The sequence below is a fragment of the Bolinopsis microptera genome, chromosome 10 (genome assembly GCF_026151205.1).
Source record: "Bolinopsis microptera isolate Bmic1 chromosome 10, MBARI_Bmic_1.0, whole genome shotgun sequence".
Taxonomy (NCBI): domain Eukaryota; kingdom Metazoa; phylum Ctenophora; class Tentaculata; order Lobata; family Bolinopsidae; genus Bolinopsis; species Bolinopsis microptera.
In genome coordinates, this window is record NC_087081.1 from 17,340,574 (window position 1) to 17,356,469 (window position 15,896).

At 36.8% G+C, this 15,896-nt stretch overlaps 1 protein-coding gene across 2 annotated transcripts in view; it reads right to left on the reverse strand.

Moving 5' to 3' along the window:
• The window catches only part of LOC134822399 (cyclin-dependent kinase-like 4), a 152,159-nt gene that overhangs the window by 130,001 nt on the left and 6,262 nt on the right, over positions 1–15,896 (reverse strand). The gene's annotated exons all lie outside the window — the stretch shown is intronic.

Consider the following 15,896-nt stretch of genomic DNA (forward strand, 5'->3'; position numbering starts at 1 on the left):
AAAATTTATTGTGCGATTAACACTCGTTCGGAACAACAATTGCTGATTTGGAAGTTGGTCTGAGCCATAATTAAATTAAAACCCGTGAATTAGAGCCCCGATTTAACATATAAGTTTGTGAATTTTAGAAATTTTAAAATCGCTCAGACATGCCCACGCTTAATCGCTACAGTCTTCATCAAATAGCCACAATTTTATCGAATTATCGCGCAAAGTCAATAAGAGAACTTTAGAGTAAGATCTAAAGAGGTGTTTTATGGGTGCTCCATCAGCGGTACCATGGAAACACGCAGCAAATGGTAGGTCTGTATTATATAATGATATCACCTATATTTACTGTCAAGTGCAGTGGATAATTAGAAACAACAATCATTTTTAAAGTGAGGGATCTAAAATTAAGCCTGGGTTTATTTGAATTTTGAATTACAAATTTAAAAAATCACGGTATCAGCTCATTGACTTTACTTTTTATTTAGAAAGTTTTTACTCATTTTCAAACAAATTTGAAATCTTAATTTTTTTCTGGTTAGCCTAGCTCAAAGATTTCGTATGAATTTTAAACACAATCATATTATCATCTGATCATCTGATCGGAAATGCTAATTTATTTCAGCTTTAAACGAAGTTAAATGTTGATATACTACTACCCCCCCCGGCCCCCCCCGCCCCCCCCCCCCCCCATTGTACTTTCTCCTTTACTAACACACCCCCCCCCCCCATTGTACCCTCTCCTTTACTAACACACACCCACTTGTAGACTGTACCCAGGCCTACCCTCTTATGTGATATATCTATATTATAGTACTGCCTCCCTAGCTGTACTGTGGCCTGGGAGGCATATTGTCTCTTTCGAGGGGCACCTGCAGGGGTGTAGGAAGCGGGGGGGCAGGGGGGGCCATCGCCCCCCCATGAAATCTGGGCAAGGGGCCAAAAAGGGCCAACTTTTTAATTTAGGTTTCTAAAAATTTTTTAAGTCAAAAATTTTTTAAGTCAAAAATTTTCTGAGTCAAAAATTTGCAAAGTTTTCTTGAAACTTTGAACAAAATACTTTTGTTCATGTTTCATGCTACCCTGATCATTATGAGCCAAAAATATTTTTTTCGGTTTTCGAAGTTCAATATACGATTTTGGACTCGAGGGTTCCCCTTTGTAATGCGATCTCGGAAGGCAGGCCTCCCTTTCGCAATACGAGCTCGGAAGCGGGAGCTCTGCTTTCAGAGGTACGTATCGAGAATGACTCAGACCAAAAATTTTCTAAGTCAAAATTTTCCAAATTTTTTCTGGAAACTACTTTTGTTCATGTTTCATGCTACCCTGATCATTCTGAGCCGAAAATATTTTTTTCGGTTTTCGAAGTCTAACATACGATTTTGGACTCGAGGGTTCCCCTTTGTAATGCGATCTCGGAAGGCAGGCCTCCCTTTCGCAATACGAGCTCGGAAGCGGGAGCTCTGCTTTCAGAGGTATGTATCGAGAATGACTCGGACCGAAAATTTTCTAAGTCAAAAATTTTCAAAGTTTTCTTGGAAAATACTTTTGTTCATGTTTCATGCTACCCTGATCATTCTGAGCCGAAAATATTTTTTTCGGTTTTCGAAGTTCAATATACGATTTTGGACTCGAGGGTTCCCCTTTGTAATGCGATCTCGGAAGGCAGGCCTCCCTTTCGCAATACGAGCTCGGAAGCGGGAGCTCTACTTTCAGAGGTATGTATCGAGAATGACTCGGACCGAAAATTTTCTAAGTCAAAAATTTTTAAAGTTTTTCTGGAAATTACTTTTGTTCATGTTTCATTCTGAGCCGAAAATATATTTTTTAGTCTTTTTGAAGTCTATATACCTACATTCGGAAGGTTGTGGATGTGATACTGATTGGTTTCATATACTAATTATAGAAAACGTGACATTTGGCCCTCAGATTTAAAGGAAAATGCGCAATTTGATGCGGAAAACTGAAAAAATCGCGATTTGTCGTGAGGCCAGGATCTGAAAACTCGAAATTCAGGCTTTGGCGCGAAGCGCCAAAAAATGTAGGCTGTGGCGCGAAGCGCCAAAAAATATTTAGAATTTGGCCCCCCCATGAAGAAAATCATTCCTACACCCCTGGGCACCTGTGTTGTGAGACAGTCTATTGTAGAGACACTCGTCATACTCGTGACAATGTCATACTCGTGACAATGTCATACTCGTGACAATGTCATACTCGTGACAATGTCATACTCGTGCTATTATAATACATGACACATTGACAGTTTACGAGTAATAGCACGTGCTTAAACATAGATTTTTAATTCATCATGTGCAGAAATGAGTAATACGGAATAAATGCTACTTTTTTATAACTATTGCAGCCTATTCTGAGTTCTATTCCATATCTTATCTTATTATATATAAAGCGAGACGATATATATGGATGGATCTGTGCCATTTTACTGACAACTTTAACACGACTTTTCGCAAAAAACCGTAAAAGATATAAAACTGAAACTTTTTTGACAGGGTCAAATGTTTAATGGCATTCAAAGCAGCATGAAAAATAAAAAACTGGCCATGAAATAAGAATTTTAGTGCCCAAAATTTGGATCCCCCGTAGTGTCAAAAATGCGATTTAAATTGGTAATAATTATTTCAGTCTTTTGAGTCTTGACACCATTTTAGGGTTATACGGGTTCCTGCTAGTATATATAGTGTATATATTATATATTATACAATTGCATATCTTACTTACAATTATTGTAACTTAGACATTTTACTAATAAACGCACAATTAGCTACTATTTAACTATACAGGTTGCAAAGTAGTTTGCTTTGGCTGCAACATTGTACAGTATACATTGTACAGTATACATTGTACAGTATACGAAGATAAAGATTACAAGATTTTATTTACAGTAGTTACATTAATGTAATCTTAATAATACAGACAAATCAAATAATTCTTCATCGATCATCATGACAGATTTAAACATTCAGGAAAATGCATTTTATTTATGCTTGGAGAACCCTAAATATTATTATTAACATCTGCCAAATTTATAGTTAGTGCTTTCTGATACTGAGAAATATAATTACATTATCATTTTGTAAAAGTAATTATAATTAGCTACAATACACAGGGCCCCACTACACACTACACAGGGGCCCCACTGTGCACTACACAGGGCCCCACTGTGCACTACACAGGGCCCCACTACACACTACACAGGGCCCCACTGTGCACTACACAGGGCCCCACTGTGCACTACACAGGGCCCCACTGTGCACTACACAGGGCCCCACTGTGCACTACACAGGGGCCCTACTGTGCACTACACATGAGCCCTGCTGTGCATTACACAGGGCCCCACTGTGCACTACACAGGGGCCCCACTGTGCACTACACAGGGCCCCACTGTGCACTACACAGGGCCCCACTGTGCACTACACAGGACCCCACTGTGCACTACACACTACACAGGGCCCCACTGTGCACTACACAGGGCCCCACTGTGCACTACACACTACACAGGGCCCCACTGTGCACTACACAGGGCCCCACTGTGCACTACACACTACACAGGGCCCCACTGTGCACTACACAGGGCCCCACTGTGCACTACACAGGGCCCCACTGTGCACTACACAGGGCCCCACTACACACTACATAGGGGCCCACTGTGCACTACACAGGAGCCCCACTGTGCACTACTAGAGTCTGATAGTCTCACAAGCGTATTACACTCTGAGGTCAGGTGATTTGTGTTACAGACAGAGTGGCTGGCTCACAGCCAACAAACACTATTTTAAATACTTTAACTGTTTACAGGTTAGCGCTGGTAAATTTACTTTTTGGAATATTATTGTTGATTGAGAGTTTGCAATGTGTATATTGGACGGACACTTCGTTATATGTACTGGATTTTATCCTGACAGAACTTAAAATCAGGATTAGTCAACGATACTTGTGTAGTTAAAACTGGATAGTAATATATATGCCTCATAATGTCTACATATTATTATGTGCAGATCACGAGCTGGTCACGTGCTGGTCACGTGCTGGTAACGTGCAGATCACGTGCTGGTCACGTGCTGGTCACGTGCTCTGTGTCGCGTAACACGTTTATTATTATTCCGCTGGAGTCTGCTTATCAAAAGCGAGACTATCAAATATTTAGAGTGTTGTTTTCCATGACTACTGATTTGTAAACGAAATGTTTTGTTATGTTACTAGTGACATAAATTAGGAATAATGTAGTACACGAAATGTTGACTACTTGACATAAATTAGGAATAATGTAGTACACGAAATGTTGACTACTTGACATAAATTAGGAATAATGTAGTACACGAAATGTTGACTACTTGACATAAATTAGGAATAATGTAGTACACGAAATGTTGACTACTTGACATAAATTAGGAATAATGTAGTACACGAAATGTTGACTACTTGACATAAATTAGGAATAATGTAGTACACGAAATGTTGACTACTTGACATAAATTAGGAATAATGTAGTACACGAAATGTTGACTATTTGACATAAATTAGGAATAATGTAGTACACGAAATGTTGACTACTTGACATAAATTAGGAATAATATAGTACACGAAATGTTGACTATAATGTAGTACACGAAATGTAGTGCGCATTATGCACTGCTACTGTGCATTATACACCAAATATAACGTTATTTAGAATATATATTCGCATGTATCCACACTATATTTACATTACACGTTCAACGTGATATCGTTATCAGTGCAGTGTGTACAACACCAACTACACCGATCAATTGCCAATCTGCGAAACATTTAATTATTATTATCACTTCGAGATGGCCAGGCCTACTCTCATGCTGTCTATATGTGATGATTAACTCTGAAAAACTAGGGACAACTGGGGAATGATCCCAGAACCTCGAGATTTCGCGTCTCTTGCTCTACCAATTGAGCTACTGACCCTGATTCTCAGAGCGAAATCACCACTCATATACAGCACAATTTCATGCTTTGTGTGGAATATCATTTATCAGTTATTTAGAATATATATTCGCATGTATCCACACTATATTTACATTACACGTTCAACGTGATATCGTTATCAGTGCAGTGTGTACAACACCAACTACACCGATCAATTGCCAATCTGCGAAACATTTAATTATTATTATCACTTCGAGATGGCCAGGCCTACTCTCATGCTGTCTATATGTGATGATTAACTCTGAAAAACTAGGGACAACTGGGGAATGATCCCAGAACCTCGAGATTTCGCGTCTCTTGCTCTACCAATTGAGCTACTGACCCTGATTCTCAGAGCGAAATCACCACTCATATACAGCACAATTTCATGCTTTGTGTGGAATATCATTTATCAGTTATTTAGAATATATATTCGCATGTATCCACACTATATTTACATTACACGTTCAACGTGATATCGTTATCAGTGCAGTGTGTACAACACCAACTACACCGATCAATTGCCAATCTGCGAAACATTTAATTATTATTATCACTTCGAGATGGCCAGGCCTACTCTCATGCTGTCTATATGTGATGATTAACTCTGAAAAACTAGGGACAACTGGGGAATGATCCCAGAACCTCGAGATTTCGCGTCTCTTGCTCTACCAATTGAGCTACTGACCCTGATTCTCAGAGCGAAATCACCACTCATATACAGCACAATTTCATGCTTTGTGTGGAATATCATTTATCAGTTATTTAGAATATATATTCGCATGTATCCACACTATATTTACATTACACGTTCAACGTGATATCGTTATCAGTGCAGTGTGTACAACACCAACTACACCGATCAATTGCCAATCTGCGAAACATTTAATTATTATTATCACTTCGAGATGGCCAGGCCTACTCTCATGCTGTCTATATGTGATGATTAACTCTGAAAAACTAGGGACAACTGGGGAATGATCCCAGAACCTCGAGATTTCGCGTCTCTTGCTCTACCAATTGAGCTACTGACCCTGATTCTCAGAGCGAAATCACCACTCATATACAGCACAATTTCATGCTTTGTGTGGAATATCATTTATCAGTTATTTAGAATATATATTCGCATGTATCCACACTATATTTACATTACACGTTCAACGTGATATCGTTATCAGTGCAGTGTGTACAACACCAACTACACCGATCAATTGCCAATCTGCGAAACATTTAATTATTATTATCACTTCGAGATGGCCAGGCCTACTCTCATGCTGTCTATATGTGATGATTAACTCTGAAAAACTAGGGACAACTGGGGAATGATCCCAGAACCTCGAGATTTCGCGTCTCTTGCTCTACCAATTGAGCTACTGACCCTGATTCTCAGAGCGAAATCACCACTCATATACAGCACAATTTCATGCTTTGTGTGGAATATCATTTATCAGTTATTTAGAATATATATTCGCATGTATCCACACTATATTTACATTACACGTTCAACGTGATATCGTTATCAGTGCAGTGTGTACAACACCAACTACACCGATCAATTGCCAATCTGCGAAACATTTAATTATTATTATCACTTCGAGATGGCCAGGCCTACTCTCATGCTGTCTATATGTGATGATTAACTCTGAAAAACTAGGGACAACTGGGGAATGATCCCAGAACCTCGAGATTTCGCGTCTCTTGCTCTACCAATTGAGCTACTGACCCTGATTCTCAGAGCGAAATCACCACTCATATACAGCACAATTTCATGCTTTGTGTGGAATATCATTTATCAGTTATTTAGAATATATATTCGCATGTATCCACACTATATTTACATTACACGTTCAACGTGATATCGTTATCAGTGCAGTGTGTACAACACCAACTACACCGATCAATTGCCAATCTGCGAAACATTTAATTATTATTATCACTTCGAGATGGCCAGGCCTACTCTCATGCTGTCTATATGTGATGATTAACTCTGAAAAACTAGGGACAACTGGGGAATGATCCCAGAACCTCGAGATTTCGCGTCTCTTGCTCTACCAATTGAGCTACTGACCCTGATTCTCAGAGCGAAATCACCACTCATATACAGCACAATTTCATGCTTTGTGTGGAATATCATTTATCAGTTATTTAGAATATATATTCGCATGTATCCACACTATATTTACATTACACGTTCAACGTGATATCGTTATCAGTGCAGTGTGTACAACACCAACTACACCGATCAATTGCCAATCTGCGAAACATTTAATTATTATTATCACTTCGAGATGGCCAGGCCTACTCTCATGCTGTCTATATGTGATGATTAACTCTGAAAAACTAGGGACAACTGGGGAATGATCCCAGAACCTCGAGATTTCGCGTCTCTTGCTCTACCAATTGAGCTACTGACCCTGATTCTCAGAGCGAAATCACCACTCATATACAGCACAATTTCATGCTTTGTGTGGAATATCATTTATCAGTTATTTAGAATATATATTCGCATGTATCCACACTATATTTACATTACACGTTCAACGTGATATCGTTATCAGTGCAGTGTGTACAACACCAACTACACCGATCAATTGCCAATCTGCGAAACATTTAATTATTATTATCACTTCGAGATGGCCAGGCCTACTCTCATGCTGTCTATATGTGATGATTAACTCTGAAAAACTAGGGACAACTGGGGAATGATCCCAGAACCTCGAGATTTCGCGTCTCTTGCTCTACCAATTGAGCTACTGACCCTGATTCTCAGAGCGAAATCACCACTCATATACAGCACAATTTCATGCTTTGTGTGGAATATCATTTATCAGTTATTTAGAATATATAATGTAAATATAGTGTGGATACATGCGAATATATATTCTAAATAACTGATAAATGATATTCCACACAAAGCATGAAATTGTGCTGTATATGAGTGGTGATTTCGCTCTGAGAATCAGGGTCAGTAGCTCAATTGGTAGAGCAAGAGACGCGAAATCTCGAGGTTCTGGGATCATTCCCCAGTTGTCCCTAGTTTTTCAGAGTTAATCATCACATATAGACAGCATGAGAGTAGGCCTGGCCATCTCGAAGTGATAATAATAATTAAATGTTTCGCAGATTGGCAATTGATCGGTGTAGTTGGTGTTGTACACACTGCACTGATAACGATATCACGTTGAACGTGTAATGTAAATATAGTGTGGATACATGCGAATATATATTCTAAATAACTGATAAATGATATTCCACACAAAGCATGAAATTGTGCTGTATATGAGTGGTGATTTCGCTCTGAGAATCAGGGTCAGTAGCTCAATTGGTAGAGCAAGAGACGCGAAATCTCGAGGTTCTGGGATCATTCCCCAGTTGTCCCTAGTTTTTCAGAGTTAATCATCACATATAGACAGCATGAGAGTAGGCCTGGCCATCTCGAAGTGATAATAATAATTAAATGTTTCGCAGATTGGCAATTGATCGGTGTAGTTGGTGTTGTACACACTGCACTGATAACGATATCACGTTGAACGTGTAATGTAAATATAGTGTGGATACATGCGAATATATATTCTAAATAACTGATAAATGATATTCCACACAAAGCATGAAATTGTGCTGTATATGAGTGGTGATTTCGCTCTGAGAATCAGGGTCAGTAGCTCAATTGGTAGAGCAAGAGACGCGAAATCTCGAGGTTCTGGGATCATTCCCCAGTTGTCCCTAGTTTTTCAGAGTTAATCATCACATATAGACAGCATGAGAGTAGGCCTGGCCATCTCGAAGTGATAATAATAATTAAATGTTTCGCAGATTGGCAATTGATCGGTGTAGTTGGTGTTGTACACACTGCACTGATAACGATATCACGTTGAACGTGTAATGTAAATATAGTGTGGATACATGCGAATATATATTCTAAATAACTGATAAATGATATTCCACACAAAGCATGAAATTGTGCTGTATATGAGTGGTGATTTCGCTCTGAGAATCAGGGTCAGTAGCTCAATTGGTAGAGCAAGAGACGCGAAATCTCGAGGTTCTGGGATCATTCCCCAGTTGTCCCTAGTTTTTCAGAGTTAATCATCACATATAGACAGCATGAGAGTAGGCCTGGCCATCTCGAAGTGATAATAATAATTAAATGTTTCGCAGATTGGCAATTGATCGGTGTAGTTGGTGTTGTACACACTGCACTGATAACGATATCACGTTGAACGTGTAATGTAAATATAGTGTGGATACATGCGAATATATATTCTAAATAACTGATAAATGATAGTCCACACAAAGCATGAAATTGTGCTGTATATGAGTGGTGATTTCGCTCTGAGAATCAGGGTCAGTAGCTCAATTGGTAGAGCAAGAGACGCGAAATCTCGAGGTTCTGGGATCATTCCCCAGTTGTCCCTAGTTTTTCAGAGTTAATCATCACATATAGACAGCATGAGAGTAGGCCTGGCCATCTCGAAGTGATAATAATAATTAAATGTTTCGCAGATTGGCAATTGATCGGTGTAGTTGGTGTTGTACACACTGCACTGATAACGATATCACGTTGAACGTGTAATGTAAATATAGTGTGGATACATGCGAATATATATTCTAAATAACTGATAAATGATATTCCACACAAAGCATGAAATTGTGCTGTATATGAGTGGTGATTTCGCTCTGAGAATCAGGGTCAGTAGCTCAATTGGTAGAGCAAGAGACGCGAAATCTCGAGGTTCTGGGATCATTCCCCAGTTGTCCCTAGTTTTTCAGAGTTAATCATCACATATAGACAGCATGAGAGTAGGCCTGGCCATCTCGAAGTGATAATAATAATTAAATGTTTCGCAGATTGGCAATTGATCGGTGTAGTTGGTGTTGTACACACTGCACTGATAACGATATCACGTTGAACGTGTAATGTAAATATAGTGTGGATACATGCGAATATATATTCTAAATAACTGATAAATGATATTCCACACAAAGCATGAAATTGTGCTGTATATGAGTGGTGATTTCGCTCTGAGAATCAGGGTCAGTAGCTCAATTGGTAGAGCAAGAGACGCGAAATCTCGAGGTTCTGGGATCATTCCCCAGTTGTCCCTAGTTTTTCAGAGTTAATCATCACATATAGACAGCATGAGAGTAGGCCTGGCCATCTCGAAGTGATAATAATAATTAAATGTTTCGCAGATTGGCAATTGATCGGTGTAGTTGGTGTTGTACACACTGCACTGATAACGATATCACGTTGAACGTGTAATGTAAATATAGTGTGGATACATGCGAATATATATTCTAAATAACTGATAAATGATATTCCACACAAAGCATGAAATTGTGCTGTATATGAGTGGTGATTTCGCTCTGAGAATCAGGGTCAGTAGCTCAATTGGTAGAGCAAGAGACGCGAAATCTCGAGGTTCTGGGATCATTCCCCAGTTGTCCCTAGTTTTTCAGAGTTAATCATCACATATAGACAGCATGAGAGTAGGCCTGGCCATCTCGAAGTGACCAAATATAACGTCAACAATAAAGGTTTACACAGTAAAGTTTATCTAAACGCAAGTTCGGAAGATTGGTTCTGTAGTTGGAATAGAGTCATTAGTAATTAATAATCCTTATATAATATACTTATTAACAATTTAGTTACAAATTTGGAAATGGCACAAATAAAACAACTTTATAGTAAAAACCATATAATAGGTTGTCTTTATATTATATACGCTAATCTAACTGCGTATAATGCGTTATAAAACAAACTGAGTGTATTTGTAGAGGATCATTCTTAGTTTGGACTTGGGCCAACAAACTGATGTGCTAAAACCATTATATTATATTCAATCCTATTATATTTTATAAGTTTATATTATATTCAATCCTATTGCGAGAAAACAGTTCCTTAGTCCAGGAGAAAGAGTATTCCTGTTTTATCACGCTTACTTGATTCTCAGTTTAATACTAAATGTTCTATAATGCTGTTATACTGTTATACTGTTATATAGATGACTTAACTCGATTAACCTCAGTAATCAATCTTTACCCAAAACATGAGATTTTAGCGCGGTATTTCGTGTTAATCGCAACAGTTCAAATAACTTACTGATTAATTTAAGTAAGTAATTAATCTATAACTTAATCTACTATTCTACTCACATTGTGTCCATGACAGAAGTTAACTGCTTGTAGGACCTGCCACATAATCTTCTTGATTTGTAATTCTTCCAGCCTGAAATAATACTGCTAATACTACCCAGCATTTACACTTTCAGTAATTATTTTTATACAGTCAAACCCCTTTATTCCCCCAAATATTTTATTTCATTAGCTCATTTTTTTTCAAGAAGTTTGATTTATTATAGCTGATATCGTATTTGATGGTGATTTGAGCAGAAGTTTAGCTGTATTCCATAACACTACGACACAGTACGTTTATATAAGGCCCAAATTAGGTTATTTGTAATGGACTACACAGGGATTAGGTGAACACTACACAGGGATTAGGTGAACAGGGTTATTTCTATTATGCATACTGCCATATTGTGATACAAAGTATAAACAATATATACACGGGGATGTAAAGTATAAAAAATATATACACAGGGATGTAAAGTATAAGTTAAATATTCAGAGTTGCCATTGTTACACAGTGATTTTAATAATCTATGTATAATAGCAAGTAATATACAATTATGTAATATAATGGCAAGTAATATAAAGTAATAGCAAGTTGTAAAGATTAACTCTACAGTTAACTCTACATATAACATTACAATATTAACACTATAACATTACCTTGTTATATCGTCTCTACATAGAACAAGGTAATATAGGGGATAACGTATAACTTCCACCATTTATTAATTAATTAATTATTAATTATAATAATTAATTATTAATTATAATAATTAATTATTAATTATAATAATTAATTATTAATTATAATAATATATTGACCATACATATCTACCAACTTTATATTATATATTATCAATTCAGACGTTTCACTTTAATTCTTCTAAAGGTGAGTAATGCTCTAGATATCATTGCTGGATTTCAGTAACTAATCTTACTTCTTACTACATATATATGAAGCGAGACGATATATATGTATGTATATATGTGTTTATCCGTACCATTTTACTGACACCACGGTATCAACTTTAACGCGACTTTCCGCAAAAACCGTAAAAGATATACAACTGAAACTTTGTTGACTGGGTCAAATGCTTCAATGGCCTCCAAATCAGCATGATTGACACCATTTTAGGGTTATACGGGTTCCTGCTAGTTTAACTAATGCGTCTTTAAATCTGTTCAAAATGTTTACATATCTAAATAATAATTCAGCTTCCAGATCGTTTAATCGGTGTAAGATCTTCTATTTTCTCCAGTGTAGTGACGTTATGTCTCCAAATGGTATTATCTTATTATTATAATTTATACGTATTTATACGTATAGCTTATATATGTATAATATATCAATTATTATAATGTAAACTAGCGAACTACTAAAAGTAGAGTGTTAGAGTGCAGCTTCAGATACGTAGGATTTGAAAAACCACTGCTGCAATGTTATCTTCTAACCCAAAGTAAAATTATGAAGAGATATTAGTTTAATCTTTTCCATCCTGGAGTATAGAGAGGAGAATATGTAATGAATGTTGCTTTGAAACAAGATCAAAGCAATTGACATAACTCCGAATAATTTATGTGTATTTCTAATTATAAATATTATATTATCATTATAATTATGATACTGTCTCAATTACACTAAGACTAATTAAATATACAGGGTGGGCCAAAAGTCAGTACCCATACGTTGGCCTTTATAGCTCAGTCACTGAGTGCCCAATTTAAATACTTCCTTCTGATATGACTTAGTACCACCACTGGTTCGAGGAATTTGTCAACTCGAAAAATATTCGCGTTCATTTTTTTCAAATGAAGGTTCATTTTCACATTTATTTGATAGTTTGGATAGTTGGATCAAGCTTAATGTTATTAAATTGTGTTTGGCCATTCGAATTACGTTTGTCCTGAAAGAATTAAAACTGTAGCTTCTCAGATGACCGAGATATGAAGCATAACGAGTTTATTCATTACGTGTGATCAGGTGATTGGATTACCTAATCACGTGATAAGGTGACCCCGTTAACCACCCCGTTAAACATTATGGGAATTGTTAAGAGTGCCCAATTAAGGTGTCGTGTCACGGTGTCACATAATCACCCAGTCAATTTTGTTAACGAGATACAGAAAATGCTTGATAACTTCGTCATTTCTAATCCGTTTTGCCTCATGTTTTCAGATCATATGTAACATTTGATAATCTACCGTCTCTGAAAAAATTAGGCGTTCAGCATGTTCAGAGAAAACAATATAGGTGTTTTAATATTGAATGGGCGTGGTCTAAAATATTCGAATTTTCAAATTTTGACGACGGAATCCTCGAACCAGTAAGTACAGTATGCAATCTGCAAAGCAACAGCTCTCAAATATAAAACACGGCGGAGCTATTAAGGCCAACGTATGGGTACTGACTTTTGGCCCACCCTGTACATTATATATATAAGTTAGAATTTCAGAGCTTCTCTCAGCCATCCTTATCATTTACATTCAATGTTATTTTAACACTAAGATAGTTAATTTTAACACCAAGATTGTTAATTTTAACACCAAGATTGTTCATTTTAACACCAAATCGTTCATTTTAACACCAAATTGTTCATTTTAACACCAAATTGTTCATTTTAACACCAAATTGTTCATTTTAACACCAAATTGTTCATTTTAACACCAAATTGTTCACATTTTAACACCAAATTGTCCACATTTTAACACCAAATTGTTCATTTTAACACCAAATTGTTCATTTTAACACCAAATTGTTCATTTTAACACCAAATTGTTCATTTAACACCAAGATTGTTCATTTTAACACCAAATTGTTCATTTTAACACCAAATTGTCCACATTTTAACACCAAATTGTCCACATTTTAACACCAAATTGTTCATTTTAACACCAAATTGTTCATTTTAACACCAAATTGTTCATTTTAACACCAAATTGTTCATTTTAACACCAAGATTGTTCATTTTAACACCAAATTGTTCACATTTTAACACCAAATTGTCCACATTTTAACACCAAATTGTTCATTTTAACACCAAATTGTTCATTTTAACACCAAATTGTTCATTTTAACACCAAGATTGTTCATTTTAACACCAAATTGTTCACATTTTAACACCAAATTGTCCACATTTTAACACCAAATTGTCCACATTTTAACACCAAATTGTTCATTTTAACACCAAATTGTTCATTTTAACACCAAATTGTTCATTTTAACACCAAATTGTTCATTTTAACACCAAGATTGTTCATTTTAACACCAAATTGTTCATTTTAACACCAAATTGTCCACATTTTAACACCAAATTGTTCACATTTTAACAAAGCATCTGATGGAAAGGACGTTTGATGCTTGCTTCCACAATTCAAACAGTTTGACAGAACCAATTACGTATATTAGATAGATATATTAGATATTAGATATTAGATAGCAAGCATGTATACAGTTCACGGGGGAGCTAGCTATATTACTCTCCTTTGTGACTAATTTCGTCCCACAATCATGACCCCCCTTTATTTTTATTAGATATGTGATATAATCTGACATTAGATAAGCAAGGTTACAATGTGTGATTATGTGAATTGCTGCTAATATCCAACAGAAATAGTGTCACGTGTTAAGTTACATCTCTCTATACTCTATACTCTATACTCTATACTCTATACTCTATACTCTATACTCTATACTCTATACTCTATACTCTATACTCTATACTCTATACTCTATACTCTATACTCTATACTCTATACTCTATACTCTATACTCTATACTCTATACTCTATACTCTATACTCTATACTCTATACTCTATACTCTATACTCTATACTCTATACTCTATACTCTATACTCTATACTATCTCTCTCTCTAGCTCTCAGGACAACTAAATAATGTTCGTGCTTTTTAACCGGAGCTTAATTTTATTCTTTTCTCCGATTCCGCGGAATTAAATTTATTATTTGAACGAACAGAATACCGTCTAAGATTATTAATATTTGTGGCGTATCTCCTGAGCGATAGTAGTAATAACTCTCTGTATTTAGTTCACTCACTACTTCACTCACTACTTCACCCTCCTCCTTCTTCGACCAATCAGAACACAAACATCCACCAACCAGGGTGAAGCTATTTCATTAATTTGCAACTAGTGATCTAAGGAAGTTGTGTGTCGCCCGCCATATTACCAGTACCAGGTACAAACTATAAATACTCATTACACTAGCCAGTACTTACTCCCCGGCTCCCCCCGGCCCCCCCCCCCCCCCCCCCCCCCCCCCCCCCCCCCCCCCCCCCCCCGGCCCCCCAACCACACGACCCTGTTCAGTTGTGCAAGTTTGCAACGTGGTTTAACACAAAGCTAGGTGTTTGAAATCCTGTTTCTTCAAAATCTTCATTTCTCTGCAGAGTTGCGAGCTCTATACTGGTATCTAAGAGTAAAGCATTGTTTACTATTCAGTATATAAACAGTATAATATATATATATATATATATAAATAGTATGTTTACTATTTTATTTGCAGTGGTCCACTCATACGGAGGGTTTTGGTTGAGTTCCAGAATGTTCCAGTAGAGTAGGATGAATCAGGAAACATGCAGGTTTCAGTTTACTACTACTACTACAGTTAAGGAGCATCATTGATGGAGAAATTTGGATTTAAAGAGTACAATTGTACTGACTAATACACTGAAGGGCAGTAAGAGCTATTCTTAGACCGATTATACGAATAAAATTCCTTTGACTTCCTTTGACTTCCTTTAACTTCCTTTAACTTGTGTATAACGTTAAAGTAAGTTCGTATTTAACTAACCCAC